This window comes from Numida meleagris, chromosome Z (assembly GCF_002078875.1).
Source record: "Numida meleagris isolate 19003 breed g44 Domestic line chromosome Z, NumMel1.0, whole genome shotgun sequence".
Taxonomy (NCBI): domain Eukaryota; kingdom Metazoa; phylum Chordata; class Aves; order Galliformes; family Numididae; genus Numida; species Numida meleagris.
This window is the reverse complement of record NC_034438.1, coordinates 14267800-14282004: the sequence shown is the minus strand read 5'-3', so window position 1 is coordinate 14282004 and position 14205 is coordinate 14267800.

Below are 14205 nucleotides of genomic sequence, written 5' to 3'. Positions count from 1 at the left end.
CTTATAACCACAAATTATTGAACTAGCTGCAGGAATTGTGAGGAATAGACCCAGGAAAGAGGAGCTTTCTATAGCATGCATTAAAGAGCAAGTTAGATCTGATAGCCATTAAAGTTATTCCTGGATCTAATGTTTATTAAATGAAAGGAATCTTCATCAATTACAAATGTAATCTTTATTCCATATTCTAAAGAAAGCTTGCCGTGTACAAAACTACACAACTAGAAAGCTGGTAGTAATTTAAAAATAAAGGAAAGATGTAATTGAGAAATAGAGAAGCAAATTCAATGGTTTATTTCTCACATTTTTAAACTGTATCAGATGAGCAGAATAGTAAATGAACAAATAAGATGATGAGCAAAATTTTATTTTGTGATCTATTTTACAATCCAAAGAAAATGGACACTACATGGGAAAAGAATTTGATGCATAGACGGAGTAGCAGACTAGAACTCTGGACATTTGGCTCTTAGCTTTGTTACTGGCCTGCTGGGTTGTCTTTAGTAAGTCACTTCCATAGCTTGTACCTCTATTTCCTAGCATGTAACAAGGATTTCCTCTGTCAAGCATTTTGAAATCTCTTGGTAACACTCTCATAGCTCAGTTGTATTGTTTTCATACTTCACTGTGATCTTTTCCTCTCTGAAGGCAAAAAGTAGACTGGCATGTGGGATATAATTCATCTTATAGTTCTACAATTGGGTAAATAATACTAATCCATGGCTATTTGAGGTAATCAAAATGGGATTTAAGACAGACTTTTGCATCTAATCTGAACTTTCAAAAACATTTCCTCAGAGATTGTTCAAAGTTCATAGGTGCCTCAGGCTTCAACAAAAAGCTTCATCAGTACCTGTAGATCAACTTCTAGTGTGTACAAAAACACCTGAGCACCTAAAACTAGACTGGACCAAACACACCATTGCACACCTTATATTGCTGTGCAAGCTTGCATGCTGAAACTAAATCTGCTTATCTCCATGAGAGATTCAATCCAGTGAGTGCTAGCAGTCGTACCTGTAAGAAGAGAGACTTGAATTTCAGTGCTGCTTGGACTGCTGCTTATATATTTTGCATTAGGCAGTCATACAACACAAACAGACCGTGGAGCAGCAACTGAAACCGAGATCTTAGTTTTAAAATGAATCATAGAATCATAGAGTATCCTGAGTTGGAAGGGACCCATTAGGATCGAGTCCAACTCCCTGCATTGCACACTGAGACCCAATACTGAAGATCCTGAGCAGTCAGTTCTTCACGCCACCAGTCTTCAAATCAAAGTAATCAAGTCACTGACCAGTTTCCATTTCTTGTTTCTGATAAATTGCTGGTTTGGTTTATTTCTTCTTTGAAGACCCCACCATTCCTTTTCAGCTCTGAATTAATGCCAGTAAGAGCATGTTGAGCATACCTCTAGAGGTATGCCAAAGACTAATTCAGTTTATGTTCCTTTTCTCCAAAATCAAGTCAAATTGCTTTAACCCTAAGCTAATGTCTTAGAATTGGTGTTTTTCTGGACAACAGTCTATGCAAAGTGGAAAAGTGACATTATAATTAACAGGAAAATGAGATTGTTGCTCAAGCACTTTGCTGAACTGAGAATTGGACCCAAATCTTCCACATGCAGAAGGATTTGAACTGAAAATTCCCATCACATTAGTAAGGACTTGTGCATGAAAGGAGATCACCACTTGTGCTTTCACCTCTGTTTCACTATTCTGGTTCCCACTTCATTTGACCTAAGACTTACCTGAAGTGTCTATAAATTTGAAGAAGACAGCTTCCTCTGGTACAGAAACAGCACCCAAGCCTCCAACAGAGTGATAAACAGATCAGAATATTTTCTCTTAGGTACACAGACAACAATGCAGATGGCTATATCTTCTTCAAAAGCAGGCAAGCATGTGATGAGCATCACAGTACCAAAATCCTTTATTATGAATGGATACTCATGGTAGTTGAGTCGCACAGAAGTAGTCAGGAGTTTGTTTGTAGGCATGATGATGTATGCAGTCTCCCAGCAATTTCTGGCAGCTCTGACAGTGATTCAGTTCTGATTCCAAATTTATTATATACATTTTCTAATAAAGATAAGTAGGAAGAATGTTTTAGATAACTTGCACTTACCAGTAAGAAATGACAGTCTGACAGTCACATAAAGGCGTAACTGGGAATGACTCTGACATGAATTAAACACTGTCTATCTCTAGTTCAACTACTTCTACTTCAAGTCAGCTGAAAAAAAAAAAAAACAATAAAAACCTACTGCCATATTTATTATAGATAATTTCAAGAATGTTCTGAAAAGCCATTTGGGGAACAGTGGATTCGTGTGTGTGTGTGTGTATATATGCACACACATTTCTGAAGAGGTTGATTCGGTGAGGATCTGCAGCAGCATAAATTACCACTTCCTGGGTTTTATTACTGAATTATTTGTTTGAATGCCAACTATCTGAGAATATGGTTCTTGCTATAGCTCTCTGATTTTATCTATTATCTTTTATCAATACAGAAAATACCACAAAAGTTGGCTCCATAAAAACAAAGACAAGACTATTGAACTTGATACATTCACCTTTTTTGACACAATTTCAAAGCCAGCGGGAACTCTAGGAGTAAATAAGCCTCAGAACTGGTCTAGGACCATTTACAAATCCTGGACTTTAACTTAGCCTTGAGAAAGTGTGACAAATAAACAGTCAAGACAGAAGCCCTTCTGTGTCAGACACCTTCTCCCAACTTTCCCCTTATTGACAGTGCTGATAATAGCTCCAGAACAAGTTCTCTTCCTCTAATTCAGCACTTGAGGATAAGGGGATCTCAGTCCATCTATTCTGTTACCACCATCCACATCTAAATACCTTGGTGAGCCAAACACCACTTGCAGCTCCTACTGACTGCCATCAGAGCAGACCAATGTCCAAGAGTCTAGAACAAGGAGAGCTGAAGAGGTCGTCTTTTTCTAAGTTGTATGGATGCATTCTTCAGACTAATTGGTTACAAATGTTCAGTTAAGAAGCAAAGTTATTTATATGTTACAGCAATGCAATAGTTAGACTTGAAGTCTTTAAATGTTGTTCACTTGTCTTCCTAAATCAAAATCACCCAGTAATTATTACGGGGGGAAAAAAAGCTGTACGTAAAGGAAATGTCATTTTTAATCTAGCAGAAATTTGTAGTCAATAATTTAGTGAATTTTTAGCTTTGTTTTTTTTTCTTTTTTTTTCTTTTCTTTTTTTTTTTTTTTTTTTGGCCAGAGAGCAAACCTCTATACAAATGTGTAGCATAGCTGAACAACAGAAAAAAAATGATGATAATAATCAAGAACTAGAAATAAAAGCAGAAGCCTTTTGCAGCTATGGTATTGTTTTTTTTCACTCATTTGTGATTAACCATACAGTCTGGTAAGTATTCCATGCACTACATAAAACAAACTGCTAAGTCATGACACTTGAGGATGTATGCACATGACACACATGTACTACAAGGATGAACTATCGGCAGGATGAAAAAAATCAATGTCCATGGAATGAGCATTAATTACTGTCTTCCTTAGTCTGCATTGGGAATTTCTAGGGAATTTCTAGAATTGCCACGCCCTTGTGTATTTTCTGCAATTTGGTCAGCACAAGAAAACCACATAGAATCTGTTGAAGTCAGCTGTCCAGAATCAACTGAAATTTGAGTCCTGTTTATTCTCTAAGTTTTGCGGAATTAAGAGTTTTAGAGAGAAAGGATCCTCATAAAAAGAAACGGAAAATAAATTATTGTGAAAGGATGAGAAAGCTTGCCCTGTCCTTGCTTCTTCTGTAGTTTCACAGATGTCACTAAGTAATGCAAGCATTCTGTTCATCATTTAATCAAGATCTATTTGGCTTCTTCAAAGTCATGAAAACTGCAGAAAATTAATTCAGTGGTCACCTAAATTGCTCTCTGCATCTAGAACAACCTGATATCTTTCTAACTTGCTTTAAGTTTTCACATGTAAAAGATCATACAACCTACAAGTTCCTTCTAATGCTCAACAAAAGCACCAGACTTGGTGTCTGTAATAAAGGTCTTCTCCGGGGAGAATATACAATGGCTACCATTCTTTCAAGTTATGAAAAGGGTAGTATCATTCAGAATTCAAAAACTGCCTACCAAAATTAATTTCTTCTTCTCACAGTTTGGGTTGTTTCTCATCCCTTAAAAATGTCAATAATATCACTCCTGATATCCAGATTTCTAGAAGTGAAATTCCACACCTGAGGAACTTTTTATTAGTGAGCTGAAAGCCTTAACAGGAAAAGCTGAATAACCCTGTCCTAAGAGTACTTTGCTTTAAGCATACACACTATCGTATTGAAATTCATTGGAAAATGTTGGTGCTTAAACACACACATAAGAAATTGACTGTCTGGCTGGGAAAGGACTCTGTGATTTCCAAGGTGAAGCCCAGTTTTCTCTGAAGATTACAGGGTCTTATTTACGGAAAGTGTTTTTTAGGTCACTTTGCTTGGCAGAACACACTATGACTTGGTGAGTGAACTTACATTTATTCTCAACATTCCTAGCCTCAGTTATTAACTCATCATAGTTGTGTCTTACACCTTTTCTTCTGTAGAAAACAAAAAACTGGAGAAAGAACATCCCAGCCATCATTCATCCACTTCTCTGCAGATGTTCCATTTTGTGTATAGGATAGGCTGTTTCCAGGGATCACAGGACTGTGCATATCTGAACAGATCTCCAAGGACAAGTTTCCATTTTGGAGGAGCTATGGCTTCTCCCTAGCTCCCATTAGAGACACTAAGCAATTGTAAGAGAATAGGATAATTCTCCTGATGACCAATAGGGAACAAGTGTCCAGTGAAACAGCACAAAATCTCTGTTTTAGGCTTCTGAAAGAGGGCCTTTTACTGCAAACTGCTGAGAAGAGGAAGAAAAAAAAGACCTTTATTCCCCTCATCCCTACACCTCCAGCACACAGCATAATTCTTTTCCTTTCAGTGGTGAGAGAAAATAGAGCTAAGTTGTGGTGGCTTATCTAAGAATGTGAATTGTTGACAGATTTGAATGTATTTCCATAGGGAACCAAGACTAAGAAAGGCTGCTTAGTAATGAAATTGTACGGTCTGAGTAATATGTTATTGGTAAATGTTTTTTTATTATTTTTTCTGACTCATCACCACTCAGTAACCATTAATCTAAACCACTCAATAACGTGCCTAGAACTTTTTGTATGGGACAGTTCCTTGACTCTATAATAATTAATTAGCTAATAAAATTGTCAATTAATTGAAGAGTTTGGCTGCCTTTTGATGTAGTCCTGACATAAACACCATCAAGTCACAAGTGACCTGAGGCAGGCTGAAGCAAAGGTCACTACTGTTTTTGTTAGATTACTTGCAGAACAGAATCACACAACTTCAGAAGACATGAAAAAAATCTGTTGTTTAATACTGCAGAAATTAAGCAAGTATTTATATACCTGCATCATCTGTGGAAATTACATGTTGCCTCAGCCCTTTTCCTCTGCTTAGACAGTATTTTGTATTAAGTACTGCTTTTCCACGAAAGATGATCAACATTTGTGAGAAGTAAGTAACTTGCTCTTTGCTGTTTATATTTCTATCGTCTAAATACACAAAAAAGACTCCAAGATGATATTCTTTTCCCAGTAATCACATGAATAGGATAACTCAGTTATTCAGGGCTGGAAGGAATACCAGAGGCAAGGCAGCATCACAAGCACTGTAGAAGAGAAAGAAAGGAATGTTCCTTTCCTTTTTTGGCCTCATCCTTCCATTTGTTGGGTGCAAGATGCCCTTCTATGCTTTTGAAAGCTGCTCAGAATGAGCTTATACCATATACACAAGCTTCTGTTGCTTGTTATGGTCTGTAATATCTCTTGGTTTGGCAGATTCCAGTCTGTTTTAGGGGCGGCATAATCCTGAGCTGCACTGAAAAAAAAACTTCAGCAGATTACTAAATATTTAGAAACATCCAAGGAAGGTAGTTTGCCAGTTATTGGCATGTAAAAAACAACGTGTGTCGTTCTCAAAGTTCCTTGCTTTTAGTTGCATGTAGGGTACATGAAACATGATGTCATTTTTCGAGAATCTGACATTTTGGAGCTAATTATTAACATCAGTGACTGCCAACTTGGCTAAAATCTGCAATAATTTGGATCTGTGTGGCCTGTTGTTACCAACATGTCATAAAGAGAAATAATTTCTTTAACCTCAGCAGAATGGATGACTGCTCTTCTGAGAGTTGCTTAAAACTTTAACATGCTGTAAACATTTTAAATAATGCTGGAAAGAAGATACCATATTGTTATCCTTTTTCTCAGTGTTTTGATCTTCATAAAAGCTAAACAAGCTGCTAATAAATATAGATCTAATTAAGCGGCATTTCCAAAACAATGATGAAGAGTACTTTCTATCAGAAGAAAACTCTGGGGAGACCTCATTTTGGCCTTCCAATACTTGAAGGAAGCTTGCAAGCAGGAGAGGATCAATTTCTTACATGGTCTGATGGTGCCAGGACGTGGGGAAATGGCTTTAAACTAAAAGAGGGGAGATTTAGGTTAGATTTTAGGAGGAAATTTTTCTCTCAGAGGGCAGTGAGGCACTGGCACAGGCTGCCCAGAGAACTGAAGGCACTCAAGGCTGGGTTGGATGGGGCTCTGGGCAGAATGAGCTGGTGGGAGGCAGCCCTGCTCACAGCAGGGTGTTGGGGCATGATGATCTTTAAGGTCCCCCCTCTCCCCCCCACCTAAGCCATTCTATGATTCTATGAAAACCTTTTTTAAAGAGATCACAACTTGGCAATGCTCTACATTTGAGGGTCTCATTTTCTGGATGGAGAGCACAAGAGCAGAATAATAGAATGAAAGAATCATCCACAGCCTCTCTGGGCAACTTGTTCTGGTGTCTTACCACTCTCACCGTAAAGAATTTCTTCCTACTGGAAGAAATTTCCCCTCATGCTGTCTCTAAAGCGTAGGACCTGGCTGTCCTTTCTGAAATCCTGGACTAAATAATAAGAAGGCTGCATCTAGCAGAACAATTATATCTGAGCCATGATGCTCTTCTCAATGACATTAAGGGTAGCAGGACACACTGAGCTGACATTATTAGGAAAAAATCCCACACACTTCACTGACTCCATTCCAATTTATTTCCTTTCTTCACGGTATCTTCAGTGAGATCTGTCTGTACTCTGTGTTTGTGAAAAGGAGATGCGTGACGACCCTGGACAGGCGGTGTCCAATCCTGAGCAGTATTTCTGCGGGAGCGCGGCCGGGCCGCGCCCCGCGGTGCCGCAGAAGAGCGCTAGGTGCCAACCGCCCGCGCGCCTCCGCGCTGCCCGCCCAGCGGGACGAGACCCGGGAGCTGTCCGTGGCTCTCCAGCCCGCCCAGAGCTTCCACCCCTTCCTCACGCTGAGAGGTGTTTGCTCACAGAAGTAGTTCCAGTGACTGCTACAAATTAACTGACAAAGGAGAGGCAATGTGTGAGCTCCCCCTGCAATGTGTGAGCCATTAGCCAGCTCGGAGGGAGCCCAGCTGGCTACCAGGGCTGCCTGTGGTGAGGCAAGCATGTTCAGCTGTTGGGCTGATGTTCCTAGCTGTCAGCTCTGTTTCAAATAGCTCTGCAAACAGTGCCTAGAAGTGACTTCTTCACTCTCTGCCAGTAGCACTGAGGAAGGATGGAGACTAGCGGAGCTGCAGATTTTCGGTTTGGGTTTGCTGACTCCAGTTGGATCCAGGAAGAGTGCTGGATAGTGAGCACCTTTCTGGGTGCACACTCCTGTTTATAAAAAAAGCCAGTATAACTTTTCTAATTTTGTCTCAGTTACATCCCATATAAACACCTTTCCTAGTAAGTTAATGGATAAATTCAGAGATACAAAGATGCCCCCTCCCTGGCAGCATTCCAGGCCAGGCTGGATGGGACTTTGAACAACCTGGTCTAGAGGGAGGTGTCCCTGCCTACAGCAGGGGAGCTGGAACTAGATGATGGTCCCTTCCAATCCAAACCATTCCATGATTCTATGATTTTGGGAAAAAGAAAAAAAATGAATTCACCACCATCCCACTCTTCATCCACAGAAAGGGTCAGCTTGTCTTTTTCAAGAATTGCTACAGCACACAAGCTCTTTTCAGATCACTTTTTCAGTACTAGGAGCACCAAATCAGCTGAGGTTGGAAGACTGCAAGAAACTGCTGTCAGCAAAAGGATAACAAACTCACACAGACATTCAGTGACCAAGTGCAGCAGCACTACCCACTGCAAGCAAAACCTGTGGGTGTATCATCTATGTGGAGGGAGCATCTATCAGAGTGCACAAAGAATCATTATGATTGGAGAAGTCCTCTAAGATCATCTAGTCCAACTGTCAACCCATCCCCACCATGCCCACTAACCACATACCTCAGAGCCACATCTACATATTTCTTGAACACCTCCAGGGATGGTGACTACACCTCCTTCCCGGGCAGCCTGTTCCAATAGAGCACTGCTCTTTCTGAGAAGAAATTTTTCTTAATATCCAACCTGAGCCTCCCCTGCTGCAACTTAAAGACATTACCTCTCATCTCATCACATCCTGTTTCCTCAGCCGTATTGGTTTTCCCATGGAAAATGTAAGCTAAAATGAGATTGGGGGGGGGGGGGGGGAGGGAAATTTAAAAAAAAAAAAAAAAAAAGAATTCTGCAAAACCTGACTGACATTTGCCCCTTCCTGGCATTTTCTGACAGTTTTGCTCTCAGTCACGCATATGTACAGAAGGCATTTACATGGCTTGTATTCATGGTAGTTCTGCATGAAATTAGAAAAAAAAAAAACAAATCCTCTAAGATTAAAGTATTTTTTTTTAAATATTGCTTTTTAAAATTATTTTTGTGATGCAGAGTATGTAAAACTGGCTGCCAGCAGACCATTACTAAACACGGTCAGTGTCTAACCCATGCACATAGCTATTTATGGGACTGCAGCTCAGTCTCTGGAGTCTATATTCTCCTTTAGCTGACCTCCATAGAATGCATTTATTTTTGTTATCTTTATTTTTTGTAAGCTGTATTTATCAAGCAAAAATCACATGGATATTTTTAAATGCCATACATACATTATTTACAGACCTCTTCGTAATTTTTCTTGTCAGGCATAACATCTTCTAAGGGAATAATTATCATTTTAAGACGAAAAAACAATTTTCTTAATTTGCTTGAAATACAGCACTCAGCTTTGCCAATACAACCATGAGTGAGAAACACATCCTAAGTAATGCGGCAGATCCCAATGACTAAATCCTGCTGGTCCCATGATTCAAATGTCTGTTCAGATGGAGATGACCTGCGCAGTTCTAGGAACAGCCCTATTTTGGTTCTGTCTTTTAAGACTCAGTATGTGCCAGAGATGGTTACTTATTGCCAGCAGCCGTGCTAGTCCATTCTGCCAGCAGATCTCAGAGACATCTCACTCTTCATGAGGACAAGCAGCAGCACAGGCAAGGTGCCTGGCCTTACAGTAATTCTCTGAGCTGAGGGGAACCAGCTTTGCCTGAGCTAAATTCTGTTTATCTCTGGCTCTTTTTGCACTTGTCTGTTGTTACATCTGACCTAGAAACACAGATGGTTTTGAAGTCAAATGCTAGAACAGTCATTTTGTTAGCCTCTATGTAGGCTCTGCTAGAGCTCTTTCCAGGTTTTGGATGGTCTGTTTGGAAGTAATGTGCAAAGAGGAGCCTAGCACTGTGTCCAGCACCACAAAATCCCACATCTCATTCAACCTTCCTCCTTGATGACTTAAGGGTTTATTTTATATCTCATTCTATACATAAAATTAGAATAACATTAGTATTTGGACTGTTTTTGAATGACACTGGGGTGTATCACAAGGTGGAAAACAAGGACAAATGTAATGATGGTGATTTTATAGATTTCTCAGAAGAAGACAACTGCAATGATGATTATTTCATGCTTCATTTCACAGTTAAATCAGATAAAATGCAATGGCCTTCAATCCCCGCTGTTGCTGGGCACAAACTCTTTACCCAGTGAAAAGATTTCCACAAGCACATTGCATCTTCAGCCAAATGTCTTGTCTCAGTGCTGGCTGGTGACCATGCTGTGGATTCTACATGCCACTGCCTTTTCCTTACAACTGAGATCAGTGTTTTACAGCGCTGCCAAGTTCAGCAGTTTTTAACTTCCATACAGATGGAGGCATATGAGCCACCATTCTCATTTGGCACACCTCATTTCTGGCAGGAGTAGCCCTCCACCAGTGATGTTCCTGGCCCAGATCTCTCTCAATGAAATCATTGGCAGATTTCTCACCACCTTAAGTAAGAACAGAATCGGGTCCTGTGACCAGAAGATGCATGTGCCTCTCTCACAATGCTGCAGCAGCAAGTGGTCATGATTGCTATCTGGCAATTCATCTTGAGGGGCTGGTGACATCTCAGAGTGAGATGATTACATTAACACTCAAAGGCATAGACAGAACTTAATTTACGTCAGAAAAGATAATGCCTTGCCTAAGGGAAATCATACACGGCAAAAATCTATTCCAGCTATCTTAAAATACTGCTTCTTGGATTCAGGTCAGTTACTTACACAGGAAAGAAAAATAACCAAAAATGAAACATTCCCCACTTGCGGACCAAATGCAAAAACATGACATAAGCAATTGCTACAAGTATCAAAAGACAGATTGTGGTGAAACTATTTTCCACTAAAATTTACCTGTGCCATTCATTTCCCGAAACATCTGTTGGCAAGAGAACAGCCCAAAAGAAAAATCATTAAAACACATTTTCAATTTTTGCACATTTTTAGAAAGGTGCTTTTTTGTTTGTTGGTTCGTTTTCCATTCTCAGCGTGATGGGTTTTGAACATTTCATTTTTTACTGCAGTAAAGAAAACTTTTCACAAAATCTTAGAGCACGTAAGGCAAAAGAGAAGCTCTGTTCATAAGCAGCAGGTACCATTTCTAGCCCAAGACCCAGACTGAAGGTAGCTGCTTTTCAAACTTAGCAATGGAACAATTAATAAAGGAACCCATTAAGGTCTGATTGTTGCTGCTAAAAAGGGAGGTTGAATTTCAGTCCTTTGAAGTAACTGAGAATGATTCAGGCCTCATTACAGAGATATAATCTACATTCATACATTTATGTTAGTGATTCAAATCTATTGGGACAGATTGAATTCCGTTAAATAGTGCATCTTTCCTGTGGAACTGTTCTCAGGCTTTCTCAGGCTAACCCAAGAGGTGACCTAACAATACAAAGTAGTGGGGTATTTAGGGATTCAACTGTGCTGCAAAAGAAAGACTATACAGAAAGGAGAAAAATGAATGAGATATAATCTAAAAAGCTATGTCAGCTTTTCATTGGGACTCTGTTTTGTAAATGCTCTCCCTGTCATCACGTGGGATAGAAAAGGACTCTATGCGCTGTATGTGCAGAATACTGCACTGAATACTGCCAGAAGCAGGTATGCAGCTTTTGTACTTAACCATAGGATCTTAAAATCAACAACCAAGCTAGAAATAGGTCTAAGCAGAACTATTCTTGAGTAAAATTCAAGAGAGTATCCATTTTAGAAAGGGAGGGTGTTCTAAATATCTGTTTGACCCTCACACTGCTATTTTCTCTCGCCAAAAGATATCCTGAAATGCCAGTTCCTTGCATTTTTTCAGCATTTGACAAGAAAAAGAGCAAAAATGGAAGGTTTCCTCAAATGTATAATTTTAAGACATTGTGATGATTAACTACTATTTAAATTGTTGGAATCAAAAGTACTTCAGTTTCAGAGATGGTAAGTTGTACCCAGGACAGTAGGTGAACATTGACAGTAATGCTACAGACACACTCTTCAAGGAGCAGGCTTTTCCTTTTCATTTTGGTTTTATTTCTTTTTTTCATTAAATGCTACAGAAGAAAAGCCTAAGACAGAATCACCAAAAATTTTCTGACATGTTCTGCACTCAGTGCAAATACGTACAGAATAAATACTCCAAAGAACCATAAACAACATCATAAAATATATTGATTCTAATATTAAATGGTTTCATTTTTAAAGCTGTTTAAATGTCACCCCCAGAAGCCGAGAACATAAATTTAAGAGCTAACTCTCTCCAGAATAAACACCATAATTGGAGAAAATCATTTCTAATTTCTGTTGTGAAGCTAACAATATATTTAACATCCTAATCTAATGAATCAGTCTAATTTTAGAACTACTTGTTCTTTTCTACATTTTCTGTTGTTTAAATGAAGATTGACTCCAAATGCCACATGTAATTGCATAGGCAGTTTTCCATTGCATCCCACTGATCTGCATTATTAAACTGCCTCTATTTCTCAAAAGTTCTGGTTTTACGTATCAAGCAACTCACTGTGTTTCTCTGGCGGTTCACTTCTCCACTGCTCTGTGCCCGTAGTTCCACCTACTTGCATTCCAAAACCGTTATTTTACAATACTAAATATTGAACCAACACTCAACATCTAGCAATGCTTGCCCATATCCTGTCAGACCCATATCCCACACTATGGTGTTAAAAGATAGTACATCATATGGAAGATGCCTGTTAATTACTTGGAAGGCTGACAGTTTGGTGACGGGATAGAAATATGAATCTGTCATAACATCCAGGATGTGAAATGACAAATCCATTAGGAGAGACAGAATCAAAGTAGAAAAACAACATCATATGCCTCTCCGGGAAAATAATTGCTTGAAAAATCACTTTAGAATAGCCTTGGAAATGGAATATTCGTTTCTTTTTGGCAAAGGAAACTACTTTAATAATATTAAAAAGAGAGAGCAAAACATTCAGACATTTTATGGGGGAAACCTTTGCCATCCCAATAAAGCCCCTTTTGCTTTGAAGTCATATGCATGATTCAGTAAATGACTCATGTTAGCAATTAGAAAATGGTCATTTAGGGCCCCGATTTCTTTTGAGACAAGGAGGGTGAGGGTGGGGAAAGAGACACAATAAATCTTGAGAGGCTTAAAAGGAAGAGCAGGCTAAAGTGTGAACTTTTTATTTCAGCAACGGAAGTGAGAAATCAGTGATTCATTAAAGGAGGGAGAAAGACCTCCATGGAAGCTGGCAAAGAAGAAGGAAAAGGAGCTAATTATGTCTCTTCCCCTTTTTACTCTCTCCGACCACCATATAATCTGCTCTCGCAGGGTCTGCCTGCAGCATGTACTGCTTCCCAACCTTTCCACCCAACCCCTCCTCCAGCGGGGGGGAGGGGGAGGTCTAGCAGGCAACAAGCTCCAGGTGGCTTTCTCAACCGCTCCGCTGCCAAAAAAATAAAATAAAATCCTCCTCTAGAAAACAAGTTTCTTTCTTTTTTTTTTTTCTTTCTTTTTGGCTGGAGCCGGGGGAGCCTCCCTGGAGGGGATTGGTTCAGCCTGCAAGACAGGGAAATTAGTAAAGCATGAGTCTCCAAGCCATGCTGGTGGCCAGCACTCCGAGGAGCGGAGCGCTTTAGGAGCAATTAGCAGCGAGCCGAAGGCGGCGGCAGCGGCTGCTGCCGCTGCAGCCCGGGAGGAAGCGAGGGCAGCTCCTGGGGCTCCCTCCGCAGCAGGCACTGCTCGCTCCAACTGCAAAAGGGTTTCAGATGTCCCACCGCTGCTTGACCTCCTGCAAATAAGGGTTGACCACCAGAGGCACATCCCACCTCTGATTTGTAATCGCTGACATTTAGGCTACAGCTTCCAACCTGTTTACAACCAAAGGGGAGGGAAAGGAAGGGAAGGGAAGAGAAGAGGGGGGTCGGGGGGGAGAGACAAGTTGGGATTTTTTCCCCTCTCTCTTTCTCTCTCTCGGTTTTTTTTTAATACTGTTCTGGAGAATTCAAAGCAAAACAAAGAAGCTGCCTCCTCTGGGGTTGTCAGTGAGAAAGGACGAGTTGTGCAACTGGTTTGGGATTTGCAAGAGGGCGAGGGGGTGGGGATCAGAAGAAGGTGCAAAGCCACAAAGTGTGAGTGCAAGTGTGTGTGTAAAGGGGTGTGTGTGAAAAATCCCTTCCAGCACCCCTTTCCACTGGTTGTTATTTATTGTTGTTGTTCATTCTGCTGTCATCTATTTTTCAGACCTTTCTGCATCTAAGATGGTGAAGAAAGGAGTGAGGAAGAGAGCAAAATAACTACTGGGAAGTCTCAAACCAGGTTGGGGAGTGTGTGTGTATGTG